General features: G+C 44.6%; 1 pseudogene; it reads right to left on the reverse strand.

Annotated features, from left to right (window-relative positions):
* Positions 1-12,475: 12,475 nt before the first annotated feature.
* LOC125406688 (large ribosomal subunit protein eL29 pseudogene) lies at positions 12,476-12,920 on the reverse strand (annotated as a pseudogene).
* Between the last annotated feature and the right edge of the window lie 7,400 nt (positions 12,921-20,320).

Below are 20,320 nucleotides of genomic sequence, written 5' to 3' on the forward strand. Positions count from 1 at the left end.
AGGCATAGAGTACATATTCTTTAGGCAGTCCTCCAGGAAAAATGATTTCTAATCATTGAAAGCTTTATAAAGATCAAAGAGTAGACATTTGATCTTATGTTCTTTGGCAGGAATCTGAAATGCAAATATTCAAATAATATTCAAATCCATTGAACGATACGATGGATGATTCTTGTGTTGTATGTCTGTGATCATAATATTTACCCCTTCCTCCTCCCTCCTTCCTTCTGCTTTTATCTCCATCCCTCCTAACTTCCTTCTCTCTCTCCTCCCCTCCCTCATTCCTTCCCTCCCTTCACAACTTCCATATTTCTATCCTTCTTTTCACCTTCTCCCATTCTTTCCCTCCCTAAATTTCTCCCCTCCTTCATCCCCACCCAACTTCCCACTCTCCTTTCTCCATTCCCAATTACCACATCTTCCTGTCATCTATATATTAATTCTCATTTCTTTGGAGAAACCCATTTGAGTTCAGAAAGCAATCAAAAGCTAGCAATCTTTGTGTTACCTTCTCTGTCACCTAAGTAAAACCAGAATACCTTTTTATCTCATAGGAATAAATGAAGCCCATGTTTTAATGGGAAACACTTAGTGAAATGCTAAATATATAGTTAATTCTCATTAGACATATGCACTTATTGTGCTAGTAATTATTCATTAAAAGAATACAAGGTTTGGCAAGCCACAGGCTGAGCCTCATCTACATGCCCTGTCTTAGCTATCACTGGACACTGTAGTTTATTAAGAGAAAAAATTGTTATTAAGTAAGATGTAACATGAGGGGCCGGTTTGTTGGTGTATCTGTCCCGCCTGACACCCCACAACCGGCATACCCCAAAGAAAACCACACACAAGACTTCATAAAATTATAAACTGATTGACCCATTAGCTCAGGCTTCTTGTTAACTCTTGTAGTTTATGTTAACACATTATTCTGATCTATGTTAGCCATATGGCTTGGTACCTTTTTCAGCTGTCAGCTCACATATTGCTTCTTCGGTAGTCTGGACAGGAATGGCCGAGGGAGCTTCCTCCTCCCTAGCCTTTTCCTGTTCTCATTGCCCCGCCTCTACTTCCTGTCTTGTTGACCCGCCTATACTTCCTGCCTGGCCAATCAGCATTTTATTAAAATACATGATTGTCAGAATACAGATAATTCTCCCGCACCAGTAAGAGAGAGTGGGATATGAGGAGAGGAGACAATATGACTGAAAAGAGAGAGGTTGTGTCTGGGTCCATGGTCCAGCTCCAGCTGGGGTCTCTGTTGGTGTCTGTGGCCAGTATCATCTCAGGAGGCCTTAGGAATCATGTGAGATGAAGTCAGAGGGCTATATTGAGCCAGTCTCGCCCTTCACTGCTCTGAGAAAGCTGGCCTTACCTATTGCTGCCCACTACAGCAAGACAGCTGGCCTCGGCACTTGGGAGAGAAGGTTCCAAACCCCTCATCACAGTCAAGGATGAACCTACCCTGAAGGCATGCTTGTGGGGGAACTGACTCCATCCCCCCACACCAGAGGTGGGTAGTCCCAGTGACTCCATCTGACTTGCCTGACTAACAACCAGGCCTACGACTGGGCCTTGAACTGACCCACCCTAACCATCTACCCCATCTAGGTCCTACTGGAGCTCATGAAGGGACTGGTCCTGCAGAATGATACCCGCAAGATCTCCAAGACACAGGATACCCCAGAAGAGCTATGTGAAGATCCAGTGAGAATAGTGAATCAAAAACCAGAGACCTTGAACAGACCAATGACTTGCTGCAATGGGCAATGGTCAGTTATTTGTTTGATAAAGGGGTAAACTACATGACGCACTGAAGCCTCCAGTGCTATTGGGACAGATGAAGAGGTGATGGAGAGTCGGGAGAGAAAGAGGAACATAGATTTTGCTGTTTCTGGTGTGGTTTTTGTTCTGTTTTGGTTTATTGGGGAGTTTTCTTTTTGTTTTTGCTTTTGTTTGCTTGCTTGTTTACTGTTATGTTTTCTTTCATGGGGGGATGCAACAGGGATGAGGCGGTGATATGGGGGTGCCATGAGGTGAACAGAGTTGGGATGCATGATGTAAAACCTCCAAAGATTCAACAAAGAAGTTTAAAAACAAAACGAGCAACAAAAACAAAACAGCAACAAAATCAAACAGCTGGCCGGCAAGCTCCACATTTTCTGGTCTCTGCTCTTGTCCTCCATTGCTGAAATCACAAGCCTGGGCTGCTACATCTTACTGTACACAGGTGCTGGGCATCAGGGCACCAGACTCAGGTCCTCATGCTTGTGTAGCCAACATTTACTGACTGCTTCATCTTTGAGGGCCCCCATGCCTTCTTGGAAATACATTTCTGTTTTGATAGTAGTCCACAACTAACCTTTTTTTCTGTTGTTGCTAATTGGGCTGTTGTTCAGCTGCACGATTGGAAAGCAGGGACAAGATATGTAAAACCATTTTTAGTTTTTTTTTTTTTCATCTTGAAAAGAGCAGTCCCACAGTAGTATCCTTGTCTGCTTTGGGTTGATGGCTGGGGCACAGCATCTGAGGAAATCCCGTTTCAGGCAGCCATGGTCGCTCTCTAGCTTCCGTGCAGGCTCTGATGTGAATCTGGTCTCTCTGACTTTGCCCTTCTGGATTTGGAAGGTTCATTAGTCTGCAAGGTAATAAGGACTATATATTACCAGGATCCAAGGCCCACGGAGAGTTTCTTGTGTGCGCGCGTTAATCTCGACAGAGCAAAGCAGTCCAAGCTTAAAACTCATCTGCATTAATGAACAGCCTCCTCCATTTCCATTTTTATGATGTGCAAGGCCTGGTGATTTGTTTCTTTGCCGCTCACAATGGGATGGCTGACTGATGGATCACCTCCTCTGAGAAGCTTGTCTGCGAGTGGTAACGCGGCAAATGGACGCAAGCCAAAAATGTCTGTTCTTATTTTATTAAAACGATGACATCGGCTCTTGGTTTCCAGAATCATCCTTTGCCTTCCACGGCCTCCTGAGGTGTCTACTGTGCTGCGTGGGCGGGTGTTGAGCTCCGACTCGGGCCTCCTTGGCTTCTCAGAGGATGCGGGTCCATGGGGGCAGCTTAGAGACACACTCTCTTCGGAAGCCAAGTGGGAAAGAAGGTTCTAGAAGATTGCTGAGTGTAGATGCTGATACTTGAAGTGAACTACCTAAAAATTGGGAACAGTGGGGGAGACAGGGAGGCAAGGTTGCGGGAAAAGAAAAATGTAAGGCAGATGGATGATATTTGGACTGGAAATGCAGGTTTTAAACATGCGGGAGGATTATGAGGCTGCCGTTACCGCCGCCTCAGATGTCCCCACACCTCCACCAGCACCTGCACTCTGTCAGTTGCTGAAGTCAACAGTGCAATGTTTTGAGGCAGATGGCACAACTCTTGCTCTTTCCTTTCTGTTATTAAAAAATGAGATCTATTTCATGAATGACAAAACTCAACATTTATTATTTCTCTGTTCACCAGCTGGTTCTGGAGACAGGGTTTTATTATATCCCAAACTGGTCTTGGACAGGCTGTGTCGCAGAGGATGACCTTGCACTTCTGATCCTCCTGACTCCACCCCCGAGCGAGCAGTGGGATTAAAGGCGTGAGCCTACACACCTGTGTATGCAGTGCTGGGGATGGGACCCAGGGCCTTGGGCATGTTAGGCAAGCATTTGAGTGTTGTAATTTTGTCACTTGTGTTTGCTGACATCTTTCCTCGGTTTATTTAGTAACCTGCCAATCCGTGGTGAGAAGTTTCTTTGAAATGCACACACACACACACACACACACACACACACACACACACACACACACATTAAGACGCATCACTTTCCCCTTCTCTTTCCTCCTTCCTGCTCCTCCCAAGAACTCTCCCTCCAGCTCTTTCCATGTCTCTCTCACTATTTCAAGTTCATTGCCTCTTCTCTCATGATTATTATTGCTATGTATGTATGCTTATGCTGTTACAATTATATTGTTACCTATGTATGTTTATGTATGTACAAATATGTAAATACAACCTGCTGAGTCCATTTGTGTTGTTCGTGTGTATATGTCTTCAGGGCTGCTTTCTGCGAGGCTCATCACTGGAAGAGGCTAACTTGCCCTCTCCACGTGGTCATCGGTTGCCTGTAGTTCCTTGTTCAGGAACGCTGCCTGTGAGATTTCTGTACTTCTGCATTAGTGTAATTATTGATATGACATTGTTCACATGTTGTTGATGGAGTCTCTTCTATGTCTATTAAGTGAGTGGAGCTAGTCCTCCTGCAGTCTCTGCAGAAGGGCTCCAGGCTCGTTTGTATACTTGTGTCCAGCTTCCACCCACTTTACACCTTTCTTCAGGCTTCCACAGGCAGCCCTCCTCTGGCCTGTCTTGACTATGTGCCCGTATCTGCTTGGGCAAGCTTACCCTCTCTGAATGCTGTTCTTTTAATCACATCGTTTCCCCAAAGGCCTGCCCAAGGATTGACTCCCAGGGTACTGATACTGGGACATGGGAGAAGTTCTAAGGTGTGGGGTCTACGGGAGGGCTTTAGGTCAAGAGGAGCATGCCCTTGAAGGGAATAGCAGGGTCCCTGATCATTATGTTTTTATATCTTTTAAAAGATTTTAAAAATTGTAATTTATTTATATGTTTGTGTATATGCTTGAGACATGACGTGTGTGTGGAGGTCAGGGGGCAGCGTGAAGGACTCAGTTCTCTCCATTTGTCATGTGAGTCCCAGAGAGTGAACTCAGGTCACGAGGGTTGGTGGCGAGTGCCTGTATCCACGCTAATCTTGCTGCCCTCTGAGAATGCTCCTCTCAGGAAATATGCTTCTATTTTCTCCTAATGATGAGAAAGGATTTCATGTAGCTTAAACCAGCTAATGATAAATCTTCCAGCTTACGGCTGGAGTTTAGGAAGGTAAGTACTGGGGAGAGGGTTTATCTCTCTCTTACACACACACACACACACACACACACACACCAGATAAAGCTTTGACACTTTGTTGCATTGTATCACAAATACATGTAAGTACTCTCTGCTTCTTATATAACATCTTCCTCTGTGGATTCTGGTCTGAAACATAGAGGGTTTTAGCTGACTTTATTTTGTCATATTTTTTTGGATCCTCTAAGCCAAGAGAAGCTGCAAAGAGTCATTCTTTGACTGGGGAAAATGCATGGCAAGAACATGAGTCTTTTGTGAGATTTGTCGTCAAACTGAGAGACTTGTAAAATGGCAACTTAGCAATGATTAAGACAGGGAGATTCCTGAAAAAGAAAACAAACAACAATAACAACAACAGCAAAACAACCGAAAATAGATCTTACATGTGAGTTAACTGTACCATACCAGATAAACTACAAATCCACATAGGGACGTGTGCATACAGGGATTCTTGCACACCGTGCTTACATAATACTAGTCACAGTGGCTAAGTTATGGAATCTCTGTGTCTGTCTTAGTTACTTTTCTGTTGCCATGACAAAACACCACGACCAAAGCAATTTATAAAAGAAATCATTTAATTTTGACCTTGTGGTTCCAGAGAGCAGCAGAGACCATGACTATTATGGTGGGGAACATGGTGGCAGAGTAGTAGCTGGGAGCCTACATATCATCCACAGGTATGAATCTGAAAGAACTAGCTAGGAATGGCATGGGCTTTTGAAACCTTAAAACTGACCCCCAGTGACACACATCCTCAACAAGGCCACACCTCCTCATCCTTCCTAAACAGTTCAACCAACCTTGGATTAAACGTTCAAATATATAAGCATATGGAACCATTTCATTCAAAGGACCATAGTATCCAAGAGCAGAGGAATGGATAAGAAAAATGTAGCTTATCTACAAAAGGAAATTTTTTATAATCAAAAATTGATTTTTTCACACAATATATTATGGTTGTGGTTACCCTCCTTCAACTCCTCCCATATCTTCCCTACCTCTCCTCCCATCCAAATTCACACACTTTCTTTTTCAGTAGAAAACAAGCAGGTGTCTTAAAAAATGATAAAATAGGATAAAATAAAAACAAACAAACCAGAACAGGACAAAACAAACAAACATAAGAGAAAGATCCAAAGAAAAAACACAAGAAACACATACATATACAGATACACACATTCACATACATAAATCCCCCTCCCAAACAAGTCTCTGACAAAGCAGTATGAAACAGAGAACATCTAAGCTATTCTGTTAACTTTGTGTTGGTTGTCTACTGTCTACTGTAGTCAGATTGATGACTATCTTAAATGTCATCATAGAAGCTTCATTTAGCAACTGATGGAAGCAGATGCAGAGATCCACAGCAGAGCACTGTGCTGAGCTCCCAAAGTCCAGTAGAGGAATGGGAGGAGTGAGAATATGCACAAAGAGGTCAAGACCATGATGGGGACACCCACTGAAACAGCTTACCTGAGCTAATGGGAGCCCACCAAGTCCAGCCTGCCAGCAAGGGAAGGAGCATAGGACCAAACTAGGTCCTCTGAATGTGGGTAACAGTTGTACGCCTGGGGCAGACTATGCGGCCACTGGCAGTGAGACCAGGATTTATCTCTATTGCTTGTTCTGGCTTTTTTTTTTTTTAACTCATTCTCTTTGGAGGAACACCTTGCTCAGCCTAGCTATAGTGGGGGAGAGCCTTGGTCTTGCCTCAAAGCAATGTGCTAGACTTTGTTGACTCCCCATGGGAAGCCTTACCCTCTCTGAAGAATGGGTGGTAAAATAGGGAGAAGGTGAAGGAAATGGGAGGGGGGAGGGAGTGGGAACTGAATTTGGCTGGTAAAATGAGAAAGATTGTTTTTTTTTGAATAAATTTTAAAAAAGAGTTGTTTCTTTTTTTATTACTTAAAAAAATACCAATCCAAATTCCCACTTCCTCCCCTCCTCCCCCTCCCCTCCCACTCCCTCCGTACTCCCTACTCCCTACCCTCCTCCAATCTTAAGAGAGGGCAAAGCACCCTGCCCTGTGGAAAGTCCAAGGCCCTTCCCACTACATCCAGGTTGAGCAAGGTATACATCCAAAGAGAATAGGATCCCAGAAAGCCAGTGCATGCAGTAGAGACAAATCCCAGTGCTATTGTCATTGGCCCCTCAGTCTGCCCCAACTGTCAACCACCATTCAGAGAGTCTAGTGTGATCCCATGATCGTTCACTCCCAGTCCAGTTGGAGTTGGTGAGCTCCCATAGCTCAGGCACATTGTCTCTGGGTGAACCCCTCATGGTCTTGACTTCCTTGCTCACAATCTCACTCCTTCTCTTCAGTCGAAAAGAATTGCTTCTATATCCAGTGAGACTGTGTTAGAGAAAACTGATTTTTCCTTTATGAACAGTTAGCAATTGGCGGTATCTTTAGGGTTAGGGATGGGGGTTTTACTAAAGTAAAGTTTTAAAACCATTTTTTATTTTATTTTTGAGATTATAATATAATTGCATTGTTTCCCCCTTTGCTTTCCTCACTCCAAACCCTCTCATATACTACTCACTGCTCTTTCAAATTCAAGGCCTCTTTTTTTAAAAATTAATTATGGTTATATGTACATTTGTATGTGTTTATGTGTATCTATTGGGAACATGAAGGTCCTTGTCCCCACAGATCTCCAGGGGAAGCAGAAATGTTAAGCACCCAGGATTCCCCTTTCAAAGGGAAGGATGGATAACCTGTTTTTCCAGAAGCCTGGGAACTGGAGATGATTAATAGCCTGGTTCTCTGGTTAGCTGTTGGGTCAGGTAGTATCAAAATCCTACAACCAGGACCAGAAATCCATATTACTATATAATCTATATAGTAATCTACCCTTATATTAGGGGTTCCCCCAAGCTCCCAGAACTGGTATCAGAGGGCGCTAATAGCTCAAATGACTTCTACACTATCTGTATGACTGAGACCAGGCCAGATCTTTCCCTAGACCCTTAAGCCAACATAAGTAGCTATTTCCAGAACCCATCTTCTTAGAAGAAATGATACGTACCCTGAGTTGAGTTTCGATGTATTTATGCTTCCTTGTGCACCAGGTACTGTATTACATTAGGGAAAAAAACCTTTCAAATTATACTGTGTTTAAATTTGTTGGCAATAAACTGCCTGGCATCAGACTCTTTTGAAGTTTTTGATCCAGATTGATAAAGTCGACGTGAACCAAGTTTTCATTCTCACTTCTCCATTTCCCTGCCTGCCTACACCCGCAGGGACCTCCTATATACAATTACAATCCTAAGTATAGTATAACCTGCTTCATCTGTATAATGTTATTTGTATGTATGATTTCAGGGCTGACAATTCAGTGATGGATAACCAACTGATGTGCTTTTCCCCAGGGAAGACTATTATCCCCACTTTTATCATTCTTTTGCCTAAATTTCTTTGTGTTGAGACTTCATGAGCTTTGCCCTTGTGCTAGCTTGTCTGCCTGTGTAGTCCCTGTTCAGCTCGTGTTTAGGAAGTCACGTTGGTAAGACTTTATGGGTATATTTTATGACTTTACTAGGAGACACAGTCTCACCGAAAATTCCCTAGTCATCCTAATCTTTCTGCCCCCTCTTCTGCAATGTTCCCTGAGCCTTTGGTGTGGGAGTGTTTAGTAGATGTATCTGTTAGGACTAGGCTCCACATCTCTGCATACTGGCTGTTGTGGTTTCCTGTAGTGGGCACTGTCTGCCACAAAGGGTAATTTCCTTGATGAGGGGTAAGGATTACGCTTACCCGTGGGTATAAGGACAGGTATTTAGAGTGTTTACCCTGATTTAGAAAAATGGTCATTGTAGAGTCTCCTCCAAAATCCATGACTTCCCTAGCCCCAAGTACTTGGCTAGGCTTCCCATACCAGGCATGGTATCCCTAAGTTTGAACAGATCTAAAGTCTAATTAGAGAACTGTTGGTTACTGCCAAGGTATGTACTTGTACTACTTGTACTACTACACTCTTAGGGTTATTGTGACATGCCGGTATTTGCTGTGGCTCATGGGTGTCGCAGCTAGGTAGGACTGCTAGTCGCTGCCCTCCTTCAGAAGCTTCATGGCTCCTCCTGGTCTCATGAGTGAGAGCTGTCCTTCCAGAGGAGGCATTCAGGTCAGGGCCTCCTCTGGGCCCTGTGCCTGAAGTGCATGGTGTCTTCAGCAATAGGGACTTACCTTCCAGCTCTGGGGACCAACCAAGGGCAATAACTATATTCTGTAATTATGTAAGAACCTCTTGGATCACTCTGACCAACAATTCAAAAGAGGGCTTCTCATGCCTAGTGTTGGTATTTTTGCTAGGTGTTCTTTGTCAGCCTAGATGAGGAAATTTCATTTAAGCTGTAGATGAATATTTATATACTGGCCTACGTGTATTGCAGTTTTTTTGGGGGGGGGCATATAGTTACTAGTAAAATTTCTTATGACTTTTTCCAGGCAGTTTTATTGTTATTTTACCCTCCTTCTATATTTTCTCCCTCCCCTTCCTGATTAGAGTCGCAACCTGGCTTTTTTCTCATCCCCCCCATCAGATCACTTGAACCCTGCTGTGTTCCTTTAAGCCTGAAAGAATGAAGAGAAGCTGTTTGCTGACAAATATCACGTTTTCTTTCATTTCTGTTTCCTAGACTTTATAGGTAGATGAAAGCCATCCACGAGCAGATGATATAGAAACAGAAGTAAGAGTGACAAAGGTTACTCTTGAGAAGTGGAGGGGGTAGAAGAGGAGAATAGGGTAGCATACGAGGGATATGGCCAATGAATGTTATATACTTGCAAAAAAATGGTTTTATATAACCCCGCGTAATAAAATAAAAGGGGCAATAATGAAAGTTGGTACTGGTTGAGGAAGATCAAGACATATGATCATGCTACTTAACAGAGAAGATAATTAAATACATTTTAATATCAACCACATGATTAGAAGATGAAATATTGTTAGTGTGGCATGTATCAGACCTCTGTCTAATGGCACCTATGTGTATAATCAGCTGTCTTACATCTTGCTGAGGGAGAAATTCTAGGTCTGTTTTCCTTGTAAAGCAGTCTTAGATGTCCATTTTTTTTATTTATTTTATTTTCTCTTTCTCTCTCTTTTTTTTTCTTGAAACAGTGTCTCAGGTTTAAGACTTGCCTTAAACTCACTATGTAGGCAAGAATGACTCCAGACTTCTGATTCATCTCCTGACTCCTGGCCCCAGTGCTAGATACAGGTCTGTGCCTCCATGCCTTATTTGTGTGGTGTTGATGGTTGAACCCAGAGCTTCCTGCGTGTTAGGCAAGCACGCTCCCAACAGAGCCACATCTCCAGTTCAGATGTCTGTTTTTCAGTAGGATGATGCATTGATTGAGGTTCTCCAGTAAGGTCTTTGGGGCTGTACTTTCTGAGCTCCTTATGGATGGACCACACTGCCATGCCCATTGATTCATGTTACACACAGAACTCTGCTGAAGCAGGCTGTTTTTCCAGGTCAGACCACCAGCTAGACTTTCAAACTGTTAAAAATGAAAAATAGATTGTCTTCCCCCTGACTAGACTTGGAACAAGTGGCTCACATTTAACAGTCGGCACATATCATAGACAATATCCAATTTACCAATATGTGGAGTTCCAGATACTCACTGGAAAGTTGACTGTTTGGCACGAGAGTTTATTTTTTTGTGGTAACAGGAGCCCTTAGCTTTCCCGGCTTGCCAACAGAGCTTTTAAAAACCACAAATAAGCTGTGTTACTGACTCCTCAGGGCTCTGCTGGCTCCATCTGGATGACACTGTTTTCCTGTGAAATGTGATTGTGGGTATCCTTCAGCTCCACTGATCATAAGGCTCATGGCTTGGGGCTGGAGGTTCCAGAGAGATGTGTTCATATCTCACTGCTGTTGTTGAAAATGACCAGAGAAATTAGTGGCTTAAAGCCATAACAGATTTCCTGTTACAGTCCTGGAGGTCAGAAAGTCTGAATTGGTCCACTGGGTAAAAATGAAAGGGCTGACAAGAGAGGTTAGTTGGTAAAATTCTTGTTATAGAAGGAGGACTGAACAGGTCCCTGGTGGGGGTACCAGTGTTCTTAGTGCTGGGGAAGCGGAAACAGGAGGATCGCTGGGGTTTACTGTGCGCTCCATGTTCAATGAGAGACCCTGCCTCAAAAGCTAAGGAGAAGAGCCATAGAGGAAAATAGTTCACGCCAACCTATGACTTCCACATGTGTGCATACCTACACAGGAACACGGACACACACTTGCACATTCCTCTTCCTCTTTCCCTCCTTCATTCACGAGGTTTCAGGAAGAATCTGCTTTTCCTGGGCAGACGAGTGTACTGCCCTTCTGCAGCCTGAGAAGCTGCCTGCCTTTCTTGACTCCTTGCGTCATCCTCAGCTGCTACCTGCCTGGTCTTTACCTTCAGTTTCCCCCTTCTACTTACAGGGACTCTGTGGTTCCGTTGGATCCACTGGGATCACCCAGGCTCACCTTCCTGCTTCATACCAGCTGGGCAGCTGCCTTCATCTTACCTGCAGCTCCAGTCACTGCGTGATGCTCAATACCGGATGTCAGCTTTACAGGCTGTAGAAGCTCGGAGGAGATGGCCCCTCGGGATGATGGGAAGACCAACCCTGAATATGAAAGCACCATCGGCAAGGGGTGAGGTCTCAACAGAATGTGAATAAGAAAGCAAGCTGAGAGCCGGACTTCTATGCTTCCTGACTGTGGGTACAATGTGAACGGTCTTCTCAGTTCACGGCCTCTATGATGGCCCTACTGGGACAAACTGTCCTAGTAAACCGTGAGCCGAAATGAAACCTCCCTTTCCTAACTTGCTTCTTGCCAGTTATTTCATCACAGCGGTGAGAAAAGTCACGAACGCCTTCCCTCTTACCATATCAAGTAACATGTTCATTGGTTCCAGAGACGAAGATATGGACCGATATCTTTACTTATTAATTGAGATTTATTTGTATTTATGAGTATGTGTGGGGATGTGCAAGAGAGTGTAGGGGCCTGTATAGGATTTCCTGGAGCTGGAGTCCCAAGTGACTGTGAGCATCTCCATGTGGAAGCAAACTTGCGTCTTCCGGGAAGCAAACTTGCGTCTTCCGGGAAGCAAACTTGCGTCTTCTGGGAAGCAGCAGGCAGCAGGCACTCCTCCTAACTGCTGAGGCACCTCTCCTGCCCAGGACATTATTCTGCCTCAGGTTTCCATGGCCAAGGGGTCCTGCCCGAGTCTAACATTTAATGACACTTCTTTAGAGCCTTGCTGTTTATGGAGTCATCTCTGCCATTTACCTCTCTGTCTGCTCTCCAGGCTGCCTCTCACCTAACAGAATATAGTTCCAATAAGAGAATAACTGAATGAACCATGCAGAAGGGTAATCAGCTCACCAGGTTTTAGAAGGAGTTTTTTTTTTTTTTTTAACAGATCTTGTCTCAAGTTTATTTGTAAAAACAGCATAAGGTCCTGATCATCTGCAAATACTGTGTAGGCACTCACATCAGTCCATCTGTCTTCACATTGGCAGACTGAGACCTTTCTCATGAGGCTTTCATAGGGGCCTGGGCACCTTTGGGAGCCTGAGCTGCAGCTGAGGCCCATGCTTTGGTTTGAACCTTGGGCTTTGGTTTTTGGAGCCTACGACCCCTGGCATGAAGCTTCTAATCCGCTTCCCAAGCTTGGGGTGAGCGATGAACGCGAGACGGCTGGGTTTGTGGCTGGGCCCCTTTGGCACCTTGGGCTTCACCACCTGGGGCTTCACTAGGGCCTTGATGGCCTCTGCGCATGCGATCATGGCCTTTGCATTATTTGCCTGCGTCTTCTTCAGGCCTTCCTTGTTGTGCTTCTTGGCAAAACGCATGTTTCTCAGGAACTTGGGTCAACCCCCTTAACAGATTCGTATCTTTGTCACCGGGGTTTCTTGATGCCGTTTCTGTGCCATTTTCGGGACTGGTTGTGTGTGGTGTGGTTCTTGGCCTTGGCCATGGCTGGACACTAACCGGCAGTTCCTAAAGCGCTTGCGACTGGAAGAGAAAGAGAAAGGCTGCCTAGAAGGAGTTAATGCTATTGTGAACTGCCAGGTATAGCAGTATACTCTTGTGATCCAAGCACCGAGAGTGTGAAGCAAGAGGCCTTGAAGTTCAACGTCACTCTCAGCTACATAGGGAATTTGAGGCAAGTCTGGGATACATGAGGCCGTGTCTCATATATCTATGTCTATATAGATATATCTATAAATATACCATCTCCAATATATTATATTATATGTCTGTATGTTTCTATATCTATCTATATACACATACACAAACATATATACATATGTGTATGCACACACACATGCATATATATGTAGTGAACTAGTTCATTTCAAACTGAGAAGGTTTCATGGAGAAGGAAGGCTTTTTTTTTGGGTTTTGGGTTTTGGGTTTTCAAGACAAGGTTTCTCTGGAGCTTTGGAGCCTGTTCTGGAACTAGCTCTTGTAGACCAGGCTGGCTTTGAACTCACAGAGATCCACCTGCCTCTGCCTCCTGAGTGCTGGGATTAAAGGCATGTACCACCACCACCCGGCTGAAGGAGGCAGGCTTTTAAGGAAGGATAACAAATGTGAAGGGAAATTTTCAGGAGATAATGGCTTAAAATAAATAACAAAGATTTGACTGTTAGGAATAGGCAGGAAAAGGGTTTAGGAAAGAGGCAGGTTCCTATGAGGATAATGATGTGAAGCAATGTGATAATTCTAGAAGGTCCTGAGTTCCCTTCTACTTATGCTGAGTTTGGTGTGAGAGCAGCGAGCACGCTGTTCTTGGGAAGCGTGACCTTCCCGCTTCATCTGCCTGGGAAGAGGAGCTGTAAGTCCCCGATGCTGTCGTGCTCTGTGCCTCATTGTGCAGCCCACCCCGAGCCCGTGATGCAGGCTCTCCTTTCTCAAACCCATCTTCACTCAGTGATATGCCAGAGTCTGCTGATCCCTGAAAAGCAGTTGTAATCTCCACACCAGTCTTGCACATCTGCACACCAGTGGGCACTCTTAGCTGTCAATCTTCAGCTGTCCACTGCATTTTTTTAAATGTTGATTGATAGATAGATGGGTTGTGAGTGTGTGCATGTGTGTGCTACCTGCGGTGCTGGTACAGAGGTTAGAAAGCAGCTTGCAGGAGTCGGTTCTCTCCTTCTCCTGGGTGGGTTCTAGGGATTGAACTCAGGTTGCCAGGCTTGACTGCAAGTGCCCTTACCCACTTACCCAACTCCTCAGCCCTGAAATAAAAATTTCAAAGCCTCTCGCCTTTAGACTTATCCATACAGACTCCTTTTTCCTCTCTCCCTCCCCACTAAAACACATCTTTCAGGTCTCATAGATGCCCTCACTCTCTTCCTCACCATCTCTCATGTCTTTGTTTAATTTGGTGAAAGTATATCATTCTCTTGCTTCTTGATCCATGGGATCAAAGCCCTGTTCTCCTTAGTGAGATGCAAGGGGAAAGACTGTTCGCACGTCGATACATGTCCCCTGTACATTTAATTCTCTCCATAGAGACGGAGCAGGGAGGCCAGGACCAAAGGTCACTGCAAGGCCACTGGAAGGCCATCCCAGCTCGCAGTGGCCTTCTAGCTAATGGATCAGTGTTGCTAAGCAGCTGGGTTCTCTGGGAGTGAGGCTGATGCCTTCACTGGCAGGGTTGGAAGGGGCTGCAGAGCTGTCCCGGGGTTTCATTGAAACGGATGTGTTTTTACAAACACTGGGCTTTCACTCACTCGAGAAATCATTAAGCTTTGGCGTTGGTTGTTCATATTGAATATGGCAGTGGAGAAGGAAAGGAAGAAATGCTTAGTGGGTTTAAGTAAAGAATTAGAGTACCGAGGTTGGCATTGGTAGGCCGTGTAGTGCCGAGCTGAGCTAACAGTGTTTGACCCGGTCTGGAACAGATATGGGGCCTCCAATATGTGTCTTCCCATGCCACCTAATGGCTGAACGTTTCAAAGTACTTTGCAAATTTACTCCTACAAAGTAGTTAGATCTCTGCTGGGGGAAGGGGCAGACAATCCATCTATAAAATAAAAGGCAAGGGCTCTCCTCTCTTATGGTGTTGGCAGAAAGGGCTCTGTCCCTCTGCCTCCATACGTACCCCTGTAGAGCTGGTCTTTGTGGACCAGCATGAATAAACTCTATCTCTCCACAGCCTTCCACACATTTCTTCTGGAAGCTGTTAACTTTTCTTTTCTCTTCTCTCATTTCCTCTCTCCTTCCCTATCCCCTCCCCTCTCTCCCTCCCCCCTTCCCTCATCACCTCTCCTCTTCCCTTCTCCTTCCTTTTTTTTCCCTCTCATGTGTGCATACCGTATATGCATGCTCACATATGTGCACTTGGGAAAAACAAAAGTCGGTGTTGGGAATCTTCCTTACTAACTCCCTACTGTGTATTTTGAGGCCAGGTCTCTCACTTGTCTCCAGACTTTCCTGATTTGGCTAATCTAGTTTGCCAGCTTGCTCTAGGCATCCCTGGTCTGTCTCCCAAGTACTACGGTTTAGGTAGGTGACCATACCCATCCAGCATTTACAGGGTGATGGGGATCCACTGTGCCTGCCACCTCTGCAGTCAAGCAACCATCTCTTCTCACATCATAGGAAATGAATGTGAAATATGGTGGGTTGTTACAGTCTTAGCTCCTCAGTCAGGTTTTTATTTCTTTGGGAATAGAGTCATGTTTTATATGTCTTTGTGGGAATATGTGTGAACAAAGGTGTGTTTCATGTTCTAAGTGGGATGGGGGCAAGGAGGAATGAAATATCCTCATGCTTCTCAGAACAATGAACGAGTAAAATTTTATACACTGTCTTTTTCTGGAATATTTCATTTAATATTTTTGGATTACAGTTAATTGGGGTAACTGATTTCGCAGACCCCCAAAACTGGTTAAGGAAAAATATTGTAAATATTCATATTTATATCATCTTTCAAAGCTTCTCAACTTAGTGGAGAGGAGCACATCCTAGGACTCAGTCTGGAGTTTTTGCAGAGTCTGCGAACGCCTTCAAGAGTTTGAGCTCCTATGGGCAGGGAGTCTCAGCTTTTACAAAATTTTCAAATAATTTGTCATCTAGAAGAACTTAATCCCTCCTTCATGGCATGCCAATAAACAGTGGTTCAGGATTACTGCTGCAATGTAAAACTCGGAATGTTACATGCTTAAATATTGTATTAGCCTATCTATGTTTCACGACATTATCATTACGTCACAATGTCTCACTGTGGCTTTTTTCTTTTCTCCTTTTCAGTGTTTTTAAATTCTTTAACTATTTCATGCAAATATGTGTGAATGATGGTCCTTTTTGACCCCATTCCTTTCTCTCACCTCCTTCCTCTTCCCATCAGGTCCCCTCCTGCCTTCACATCTCTCTTAGGGCACTGAGCTTAATTATGGCTGCCTGTATGGGATGGGTGGGAGGCTGCTTACTGGAGCATGGCCCACATACCATTAGCTACCCTTCTGGAGAGAGTGACTCTCTGCCCAACGTCCAGGTTGCTTTTCCTTCTTCCCCATTCTCCTTTGCCCATGGCCTTAGTTGTACGGCCTTCCTCACCCCAGTGACTTCCTCTTATTCCTGAAGTACCCACAGAACTTCAGAGACCCACTGTAGCAGAAGCACACTGTCTTCCCCGAATCTCCCCCTGGACCATCTTCCAGATGGTCAGAGAGTTCTCTGGCTCTCAAGTAGCATTTCCTGTCTACATTATGCCCAAAAGAGGAATTTTAAAAACAATTTCTATATTATCTAAGCCATCAATTTACCAAATGCTTCCCCTTATTGGCGACAGTAGCGTATTGATTGGTTTAGTTATCGAGCAGGAAGTAGTGAGGGTTAATAGCCTGTATTTGATTAGGACTTCTTAGTCTCTGGAGCTATGGTGATCAAGGAGAAGACTGGAAATGGGGGCATCTGGCTCTCATTCCAGCTCTACCGCAAGCTCTGAGAGCGCTACTTAACCTCTCTTCACCTCAGTCATAAAAGGTCCTTTCTGAAATACCATGGTCTGAGACTTTAATGGGCCACCTATGCAGGGAGACCATTTTTTCGGAAAGATGCCCGGCAAATCAGAACTGTTTCGGTTTCCAAAAACGTTTACCTCATCTATTGCTTAATCAGTGGTTTGCAAGAAATTCCTGTGATTATCGAGGCCCAGGCCTCTGTTTTTACAGCTTCCATTAAGGAGCAGAGCTGGGCTGTGGCTGGCCAGACTCAATAAATCGTTCGTATTGGGAATATATTTGTCAATTTTCTTGCAGATTGTGTAATTATCACATTGTTTTATTTCCAAGACTCATAAGTGGGGATTAGAGCTGGCGTTTGGTAATTGAAAAAGTGTTCTGCCTTTCGTAGCACACTTTGCTGTGATGGTTAAGGGCTTTGCATTTCTCTCTGACAATATTTCTTTCACTAGAATCCTCAGAGTGGTAGTCTGGATGGGATGGGCTCTTCCAGATAGCTGAGATGACCACCAACCATGCACTGCAGCCTTCTTAGCAGGATGAGGCTGGGCTTGCTCCCAAGCATTTTCTCTGGTAGTCTCTGAGATGCTAAGCATTCAGAGCTTAAGAATTTTGATGAGAAGTTAGTGGTATCTTCCTTCCTGGGGTCTGAGACAAGTGGCAAGCCCCCTTCCTCTCTGGCTTCCGGCCCCCAGCACAAGTCGTAATTCATTGAGACTTAGGTGCTAGGCTTCATCATTTTCTTAAAAACCTTAAAAGTCACCTCTCTATCTCTCTTTCTCTCTCTGTCTCTCTGTCTCTGTCTGTCTGTCTGTCTCTCTCTCTCTCTCGTGTGTGTGTGTGTGTGTGTGAGAGAGAGAGAGAGAGAGAGAGAGAGAGAGAGAGAGAGAGAGAGAGCACCATTCACCATTTGGATTCCAAGGACTTACTCAAATCATCAGACTTGGGTGCAATCTCCTTTCTCAACGGAGCCATCTTACCTGCTCAACCTATTAAAACCAAGATGAGTTGGAGTTGCTTGTGCTATTTTCCAAAGGAGACAGCTGTGGACTTAGACTCTGATCCTGCTGGCAAAACCTGCCTGGCTGTCAGATCCACTTAGCAGAAGGTCAGAGAACAGGAAGTGACAGGGCTGGGAATTCTTAGGCTCACTTTGGGGCAGGATCTCTCTGCACGTGGATTATTGCTGTTCTCGGTGAAACAACAGGCAGGCTGGGGTCCTCTGTGTCCTCTGTGGGGACCTGATGCATACGGGGATGCCAGCTGGTGATGTCCTTTCCCTTTCTGTCCTTTCTTTCTTCTCTCTCTCTCTCTCTCTCTCTCTCTCTCTCTCTCTCTCCTTTTTCTTTCTCGTTCTTCCTTTCCTCCCTACTTCTCTTCCCTCATTTTTTTAACTCTTTATTTTCCAAACTCCCTTTTATGCAGGTATTTAACTTAGCACCTCATCCATTCAAGAGAGTTCAGACAAGTCAAAAGGCATTCAGAGGGAATTGCGTAGGGATTGTAAAGGAGGTTGAAAGAGAAGAGAATGATTTTGGGTGTAGGACTGAGAATCTTGGAGAAGCAAGACTAATCAGAGGACTCCTTCCATTTGCTTCTACCCATCAGGCTGGAACAACTGGGAGTGGGCTCTGTTGGAGAGGACAGATAGATATCTGGATATTGTATTCTGCACACTTACTTATTTCTTATTCCCTGAGTGCCTACATCTGGGTCAGCACCACGCTGTCTCCATGACAGTGACTTTTTTTTTTTTATGGTCAACTTTTCCTGCTACCTAGTGTGTGGTTGATATCAATTGCCAATGTGACAGGATCTAGACTCACTAAAAGACAGGCCTCTGGATGTGTCAGTGAAGAAGAACTAGGTTAGGATAACAGAGGCGAGAAGACTTACCCAGAGTGTTGGCAGCAGCGTCTCATGGGTTTGGAATGAACCAAAAGGAGAAAGGTAGCTGAGCACTGGCATGCATCTCTTTCTGTGGGTGCAGTGTGACCAGCTGTCCCATTCCTGCCACTATGCCTTCCCCACCGTGATGGACCATACTCTCCAAAGATGAGTCAGAAAAAATCCTCCAATCCTTCTGTACTTTGGTCAGGCATTTTGTCAAAGCAGCGAGAAAAGTAACAAATACACCAGAGGTGAATCCTTACTTCCCAAAGGAGCCATGGGTGTCCCACAACACTGGGTATTGCTGGGAGATCAAAAGGAAGATGGTGCTTTCAGATCTCATTGAAACAGGATTTTACTCAAGGTGGAACAAGCAGCAAAGGTGTGTGACGCTTTCCTCAGGGACTGGCTTTTCACTTTTATTACTCTGTGCACGCATGCTCAATCAAAGAATATGCTCTTTTGTGTAGCATCCTGTGCTGGCAGCACAAGCACCACGGACTGACCCCAAGCTTTGCATTTCCCCAGATCATGCGTGTTCCAAATGCATGGTAGAAGTGGCCTGGGGTCTAATTATAGCTTAGTAATTTCATTTTCACTTATATAGTATACTACAGCTTATAGTTCGGCCCTTTTGATTCAGAATGTTTGCGAACATGAACTGGTGCCTTGATAGCTGAGATTTCCCCATATTTGTGTGTGTGTGTGTTTGTGTGTGTGTGTGTGTTTGTGTGTGTGTTTGTGTGTGTGTGTGTGTGTGTGTGTGTGTATGCCTTCTACCTAATGTTTTCACCAATGTGCTTAAAAAGCATCTTGATTTAGGATTGTTCTGTTAAGTATAAGAATTTTGTGTAATTTTTATCATGTTGGAACAGGGTGTTTGGGGAAATCTGAGTCTCTGTTCCTGGGCCCGGGCTCCAGAATAAACCATCTCTTTTGTGTTTTTGAGATGAGAGCCATTTCTTTCATTAACACCACTTTCACTTTCAGTGATTTTATGTGTGTGTTCTGGGACATGTTGTGTGTATACATGTTCATGTGTGTGAATATGCACATATGGAAGTCAGAGCATAGTCTTGGTTGCTGGTTGTTGCCCCCCCCCATTTGTTTGAGAAAAAGGTCTCTTATTATCCACTCTGTGTGCAAAGCTCATTGGTCGTGAGTTTTTGGGGACTCTGCCTACCATCTAGGCACAGGAGTGCTGCCGTTATAGATGCAGGCTGTGCTGTTGTGTTTTTGTGTGGGCTCTGGGATTTCAAATTCAGGTCCTTTTCTTCTGTGGCAAACCCTTGACTCACTGAACATTCTCCCAGCTCTCATTGCCAGTTGTTTTGCATTCCGCCAGGCAAGTCAGCTTCAACTTACTCTCCTGATCCTTGATGATGAGAAGGCGTCCTAACGCTGAGGAGTTCCCAGAGGGATGAGGGAAGAGGAAAAGGGCAGTCAGAGCATGTTCAGCGGTTGGGCATGTGCCAGCTGGACATGATCATTTGACTCAGGTATACTT

This window comes from Myodes glareolus, chromosome 5 (assembly GCF_982192425.1).
Source record: "Myodes glareolus chromosome 5, mMyoGla1.1, whole genome shotgun sequence".
NCBI classification, from domain to species: Eukaryota; Metazoa; Chordata; class Mammalia; order Rodentia; family Cricetidae; genus Myodes; species Myodes glareolus.